Raw genomic sequence first — 8265 nt, 5'->3', positions numbered from 1 at the left:
TGAGGGAGCTGAGGCTCCTGCAGTTTATGGGCTGGGAGAGGAGGCAGGGCTGATGGCACAGACAGTAGAAAACTTACCTGTGCCCACCCACCCCACAGGTGTTGTGAGGCAGATATTCTGTCCTCATTGGGCAGTGGACAAGGAATCATGGATGTGCATACTTTGAACTTTGACTTCACATTTTATAAACGTATCAGTAAATAAATGCAATCACTGTTATCATTAGGGCTGAAGATTTATGAATTCGCTCATAGAAAGTCAAGTGTAGGTATTGGCTCCTCTAAGCTCTTATGTTTAAGGTGACTCAAAATACCTAAAACTGCACCCAAATAAATGATATCCACAGGTGTTTATGAATGCAGCTTCTGCTGACATGGTTTGCTCTTCAAAGAATGGGTCATTTTTCCACGGGTAGAAAGCAAGGCCCAGGAGCTGGGGTTGGAGGCATGGCGTATAGGGTAGAGCACCAGCCAATGAGGGAAAGCATCAGATACTAAGTTCAAGTTCTGGTCTCAAACCAAAAAATTAACAATGGAATAGGTTAGAAAGAGCAATGATTCTAGTTCTCACCCCTTGCCACCCCCAAGAATCCTGATGGGAGAGATGTCACAACTAGTTGTATAAGAATAATACTGGCTCATGACCTTTATTACCTATATGCTATGTCTACTTAATCTGAGAAATGAAGGATCTGGTGACAGATAAGGCCTCAAAGTTCCTAAAACACAAAAGAAATATAAAACTAGCATATAAGACATTCACCTCCACATTCTCCATCAGAGCAGTAGACAAGGAATACATTAGTACATTACTAATCTTACCATAGTTCAAACAATGAAACACTGCATTAATGGTTGCTGTTGATGCTTATGGACTCACCCAAACCCCATACTTTTCCTATATATAACATTAATTTTTATCAGACGTGGGGCTTGAACTCAAGACCTGGGCACTGTTTCTAAGCTCTTTTGCTCAAGGCTACCACTACCACTTTGAGCCACAGTTCCACATCCAGTTTGCTAGTGGTTAATTGGGGGGGGGGGGATAAGAATATCATGGAATTTCCTGCCTGGGCTGGCTTTGAACCACTATCATTAGGTCTCAGTCCTCTGAGTATGACCCACTAGTGCCCAGTATAACTTTTTTTAAGCTATTGAATCTCCATGGAACTAAAATTATACCATCTTCCTCCAAAACACTTATTTGGCTGCAATGCTTTAGTGATGAGAGCAATAATGACATTTTTGCGATTCTACCCATCTCCATGCCATGATCAAACTAGTTGAAATTTTATAACAACAAAGATGGGCTTGGCATTCCTTAAGACTAAAATAGGAAAGCTTAAAAACTAACAAACAGCTGGGAGCCAGTGGCTCACGCCTGTAATCCTAGCTTTTCAGGAGGCTGAGATCTGAGAATCATGGTTCAAAGCCAGCCTGGGCAGGAAAATCCTTGAGACTCTTATCTCCAATAAAACCACTAGAAAATTTGAAGTGGTGCTGAGTTTCAAGCAGTAGAGCACTCACCTTGGGCTGAAGAGCTGAGGGACAGCACCCAAGCCCTGAGTTCAAGCCCCACAACCAAAAAACAAACAAAACAAAACAAAAACCTAATGAACATTTTGCTATGGTTGAGATTTTTGCTCTATTTTTCATGCATTGAATTGAAAAATACCCAGGAAAAGAGTAAAATTTCTGCCCCATACTGGTGGCTCATGCTTGTAATCATGGTTGCTTAGGAGTCGAGGTCTGATGAACCTGGTTCGAAGCCAGCCCTGGCAGGAAAGGCTATGAGACTCATCTCCAATTAACCACCAGAAAACTAGAAGTGGAGCTTGGCTCAAAGTGGTAGAGCAATAGCCCTGAGCAATAGAGTCCAAAGACAGTGCCCAGGCCCTGAGTGCAAGCCCCATGAATGACAAAATATAAAGTAACAAATTAAATAAAGAAATATATAATTTTAAAATAAATGTTCTGTATCAAACAAATATATTCAGCACTATGTCTTAGCCAACACCAAATGTCTTGCTCCACAGAAAGGATAATGAAAGGAGACAACTCCTGTGTGAATTTAATTATATATAAGATAAGGACTGGATTATGAAGAGCCGCACTGCACATGTTCTAGAGTTTAGTGTTTGCCAGAAGAATGTTCTATTGGCATCTGTTCTCTCATTGGATCATATGCTCATTGAAGGCCTTGTGTATTCATTTGTTTTTGGTCTGAGACCGGAACTGACATGTTCACTCACTGTCTAATGCTCTGCCAACTGAGCCATGCCCTCCAACCTTGGTATTGTATACTTTTAAAGATCCATTGTATACAGAGTACACAGATAAGAACAATCAGATAAAACTCTGGGCTTCAGATACACAGATGAGATCATTCCTGCATATTCAAGTACAAATTAAACACACAACTTACATGGACACTATTTCCTGTCCCTTTAATGAAAGGTTGACGTTCGCTTTCAGATAACACACAAAAAATATTAGACTCAGCTGTCCCAGTTATTGGATTACTGATCCATGCTCGTGGCAGTGCAAAGGATTTGTGCTGGTCACTCAAACGGTCCTGCTCATAGGAAGCTTGTCATGATTTCCACTGAATGAATGAATTTCTTGATTAATACTGAATGGGTAAATTGTATCCACTGTGTGTGTGTATGTGTGCACTAATCTACATACTAGATTCAAATTTCATGAGTCACAACTCCAATTGTGCCAGGAAAATGAAAATAAGGTGGTTTCATTTAGCTAGGTGCCCATTCCTCACAGTTGTGTGAAACTTGATTTTTGCCAATTTTTAGGGCCCCATTTTGGTGGCTGGAGAGAGGGAGAGACAGTTCTTATAAATTTCCTATTTGGGGGAGGCATGGAGAATGTCAAGCCCTTAAGATTAAGACCCTTATTTTCCTCCTTGCTGTGGCATGTCGGTTTAGTTTTATGCCTACCATGTTCACACTATATACTTAGCACTAAACACAGGAAAGTCTGAATCCTCGACAGGGTAGAATCCTTTCACAGGGTAGAAAAACATTAACCAAATAAACATAATCAAATATAACAGCAGTTTTTGAAATTCAGGTGCACGATGTAGGCTGCTAGTGAGAATTTTCTTTGTAATTCCATTAAGAAAGCCATTTTCTCATCCTCTTTGCATTAAAGTTTAGGTATATTAGCAATGTGAATTTTATTAATTCCATTCAAATGATTTCATACCAAACAAGTGTCTTCTCCTTAGAAGATAGGTGTCATATTAGACTACATAGATTTCCAGTTTAATTTTTTAGCTGCTTGAATTGTGTTATTAGACACTAATGTGCTTTGCTCTGTTCTATACATCTTATGTGTCTCACCAACAACAAATCATATATCCTTTATAAAGCTTACTATTTGGTTAAAAAGACAATTTAGAGTCAGACTCTCAAGGACAGAAATGGCTATAGAGATTTGCCAAGTCAAATATTCCTGTAACCATTAATAATTACATAAGGGAGTAGTATGAGAAGAAAAAAAATGAACATAGTTGATAAATCAAAAAAACTGATAGACGTGAATATGATGGTTCATGTTTTAATCCTAGCTGTTTGGGAGACAGAAGGAGGAAGACAACAACCTAAGCAAAAGTTACTGAGATCTGATCTTGAAAACAAGTTAGCCATGTGCCTCATAGCTGTAGTCCCAACTACTAAAGGAACTAGAAGTAGAAAGATCATGGTCCAAGGTGGGCCTTGGAAAAAGTATTATACCCTACCTGAAAAGCATGATAAAGTAAAAAGGGCTGGAGGTTAGGTTTAAGTGGAAGAGCACTTACTAGGCAAATGCCTGAGTTTAAACCCCAATACCATCAGAGAGACAGACAGACATACAAAAAGGCAGACACACAGACAGAGATATTGATAGAGGAGCTACAACCTAAAGAATGTGCAGAACTGAATATATACTGTAGGAAAAGAAAGAAGAGGCCAGTTCCAGGCAAAGAATGAGGAAAAAATTGATAGAAATGAATACAAGAAATTCTCAGGATAGTGAGAACAAAAAAAAGAAGTCTGGTAGAGCAGAGAATACTTACTGGAGGGAGGATAGGAAATAAAACTGGCAGGAAGGGAGAGAAAAGGTGTGGAAATTCAACACACCATGGCATAGATTTTTAAATACACATTAAATTGACTGCCTAACGCTTTCAAACCTTGATCAACCTTGCCCTTCTGGGAAGTCCAAACTAAAATACTAACTTACAGTGTAGTGAATGGTTAAACCTAAAATGAGGGATTGTCTAAAATCAAGAAAGCCTATGTCATTCCATGAGAAAGCACAAAACTCATTGAATCCAGTGTATTTAACAACCCCAACAAGGATAATTGACATATTTACAAAACACAGATTTTTTTAAAGAGAAATCTCCACTTTTCCCACTTTTCTACACACACACACACACACACACACACACACACACACACACACACACACACAAACACACACACACACACACACACACACACCCCTTTTGAGGAGAAAAAACATTAAGGAACAAAATGAAAAAAATAAATATTGAACTGTAAATTGGGGGGAAAAAACGTGATAAACTAAAAGAACAGCTTAGGTCTAAAGATGCCAATACATTCCTCAACATCCAAATTTGAAATGAAAACTCATTTACATATTTGGGTGCCAGCAGATAACCACAACTACCCAGGAAGCTGAGATCCAGAGGATCATGGTTTGAAGCTAGCCTGGGCAGAACAAACACAAGTTTGTGAGAGTTCATTTCCAACATAACTAGCAAAAGCCAGGCTGATCGTGTTAAATGAAGTGAGCCAAGCATAGAGACAAATGGTGCATGTTTTCTCTCATATGTGGAAGCTGGACCTAACATACATGGGAACAAGATAAACTGTACAGGACTCTAAGCATTCACACACAGTAAGACCAAAGGAGGATACTCCTATGAGAGAAACACAAAGGTGCAATGGCTATGTGCCTCTGATCACATAAAATAATATTTATCAAAATGAACTCCAGGGCTGGGAATGTGGTTTAGTAGTAGAGTGCTTGGTTAGCATGGGCCCTGGGTTCAATTCCTCAGTACCACATAAACAAAAAAGCTAGAAGTGGTGCTGCAGCTCAAGTGCTAGAGTGCTAGCCTTGAGCCAAAGAAGCTCAGGGACAGTGCCCAGACCCTGAGTTCAGCCCCAGGATGGGAAAAAAAAAAAGAACTCCAGGAAAAGGGAAACAAGAGTTTTTTTTTTTTTTACTTTGTTACTATTTTTATTTTCTTTCTGTCTTGTCTTCTTTGCTCATTTATCTTTGGGTGTGTAAGGGAAACACAGAAATGGAGGGACAGGTGAACAAGTGCAGCAGTGGTACTCACTGGACATTATGTTAAAAATGAACTATACTGGAGAGGGGGACGAAGATGGGGATGGAACAGTAGGGAAACATCACAGCACTCTTCAACCAGAGATCAAGTTCCAATGCTTGGTTTCCCCAAGAGACCAAGAACAGCAAAAAGGCAAACACTCAGAGAAATACAGGAAGTGAAAAAAGAAAAGAAAAAACTTCATAATCTACACAAAGATGGAAAAGCCTGAAGACTCTTCCCCCACCCTTCACTGGTGCTGTGGCTCTGCGCCAAGTCACCAAAGCACACGGCCCGCAGCCAGTGGGGACCACAGAGCCACAGTGGTCCATAGCATGTCAATGCAGAAGACTCCCACAGACACAGACAGTGACAACAAGAGAAACCACACACAAGGTACTGCCAGATCCAAAGATCCCACCACCACCCGGCCCAGCTCACCATCATCTCAATGGAACGCAGAACACAGGGGTGACCAGTAACCTACAAGACATAGAAACCTCGATCTGCCACAGCACCACTGGACTGCTCCCAACCAGTTCCAGGATAAGAGAATACCCCATAGGGGATGCCCCCCCCACCTCCTTGGGAGACTAGCTCTGGGGGTAACCCCCAGAGACTGACCTGGATTCCTCCCCCTAGCACCCAGGTTACTGGTCCCACTAAAGCTGGGAAATGTGCAAGCGCCCCAGAAACCGGTGCAGCCCACCCAGCCTGCCAGGCTTGACCAAGAGCCCCCTGGGAGGGAACTCAAATGTAGCTGGTCCCTGGCTGTAGCCAAGAACTGTGCCTGTGGGCCCCAACAGCCAGCAGTGGAAGAAGTCTGACCTGTGTCCCAGGCAGGAGACCAGCAGCAACTCAGGTCCAGGAGTCCCTGGCTGAAGTCAGGAACCATGCCCGCAGGCCTCAGGAGAAGGAGCCCAACCTGTGTGTCCTGGGCTGGGGATTGGGCAGCTCAGGCCACCAGTACCTGGCTGAAGTCAGGAACTGCAAGTGGGCTTCAGCAACTGGTGGAATACATCTAGACCACCAGGTTTTGCCAAGAGCATGAACAGACTGCGCTGCTGAGGCTGCTGGTCCTTGGCTGAAGTTTGGAACTGCCTGTGGGCTCCATTAGGGGCTGAACGAGCCCTACTTGTGTGTCCCAGGTGGGAGCCCAAGCTGTCTAAACCACCTGCCCCTGACTGAAGCCAGGAACTAAGCACACATCTCAGCAGAGGGTGGAGTGTGTCTACCTACCAGAATCTAACAAGAGTGAGCCCTACGTGAGTCAGACTAGCAGCTGGAGGCTGGCCCTTCCCCCAACAGAACCGAGAGGAGGCGCAGTCTTTCTCAACCAGCCCAGGGCTGAGAACAAGCTTCAACAATTGACCCAGGAACCAACCCAGAACCAAGCAAAAAAAGCAGCCACCTATTGACCAAAACAGTCAGAATTTGTGATTCATCTCCAATAATCCCTGGATCCTCATGTGAAAATCACAACAAAAAATTACAAGATTCATCAACCGCCAAGACAGCAAACCATCCCCAAAGGCCAGCAGCCACCCAGGGAAGAACTCGAATAAAAGCAAAAGAGAAATGGAAGACAAGCCTTACATCCAAAAGTTGATAGAGGCAATGACTCAATAATTAAAGCAAAGCCACGCACCAGTGGCTCATGCCTGTAATCCTAGCTACTCCGGAGGCTGAGATCTGAGGATCTCTGTTCAAAGCCAGCCTGGGTGTGAAAGTTAGTGAGACCCTTATCTCTAATAAACCACTCAGAAAACCGGAAGTGGTGCTGTGACTCAAGTAGTAGAACACTTGCCTTGAACTGAAGAGCTGAGGGATAGCGCCCAAGCCCAGAGATCAAGCCCCATGACCACCACCACCAACAACAAAAAAGTATTAAAGCAAAAAATGGATCAGAAATTTAAAAAACAAAGAAACAAATCATCAAGAGATCCAGGACTTAAGAGCTGCACTCAAAAATAGATGTAGTACATACCTCTTTAAAAGACAAAATTAATACTTTGAGAACCGACATAGAAATCATAAATGGTGGCTTGGGAAGGTGGCTTAGTGGTAGAGCGCTTGCCTTGCATGCCTGAGGCCCTGGGTTCGACTCCCCAGCACCACATAAGCAAAAAGAAAAAAGCCGGAAGTGGCGCTATGGCTCAAGCGGTACAGCGCTAGCCTTGAGCTGAAGAGCTGAGGGTCAGCGCCCAGGCCCAGAGTTCAGGCCCCACAACCAGACCCCCCCCCAAAAAAAAATAAAAAATAAGAAATCATAAATGGTTCAATTTCCTCCAAGCAAACCACAATGGAAGCCAGTTAATAGAGTGAATGAAATGGAAAATAGAAATGCAGCAACTGGGGGGAAAAGACACAGATATGGAAAAAACACTCAAAGCGTGGTCCAAGAACAAGCTGGCAGTGCCAAGAAATTTAACCTTCAAATAATTGGGGTCACCAAAGGTGAGGAATCCCAGAACAGAGGGATGCAACACTTATTCAATAAGATTATTGCCAAAATTTACTCAATCTTAAAAGAGAAAAGTCTTATTTCATAACAGAAGCATACAGAACATCTTAGCAAACAGGGTCCTAGGAGGAACACTTCTAGGCACATCATAGTAAAAACACTAGATTTGAACAATAAACAATCTTGCACATGGCAAAAGCAAAGAAGGAGCTATACTACAATGGGAAAAAAATCAGTATCACTACAGATCTCTTCACATAGACACTGAATGCAAGGAAAGTACCATCCAAGCCCTGAGAACCAATAACTGCTAAACCAGACTGGTATACAGATTCAATAAGGAAACTAAAATTTCTAATAGAAAAACTAAATGAATTCATAATCAATAAGCCAGCACTACAAAGAATATTAAGAGGGGGATTACACTCTGAAGAAAACAA

This window comes from Dipodomys merriami, unplaced genomic scaffold (genome assembly GCF_024711535.1).
Source record: "Dipodomys merriami isolate MVZ:Mamm:240054 unplaced genomic scaffold, mDipMer1.0.p SCAF_22, whole genome shotgun sequence".
Taxonomy (NCBI): domain Eukaryota; kingdom Metazoa; phylum Chordata; class Mammalia; order Rodentia; family Heteromyidae; genus Dipodomys; species Dipodomys merriami.
This window is presented reverse-complemented; position numbering follows the sequence as displayed.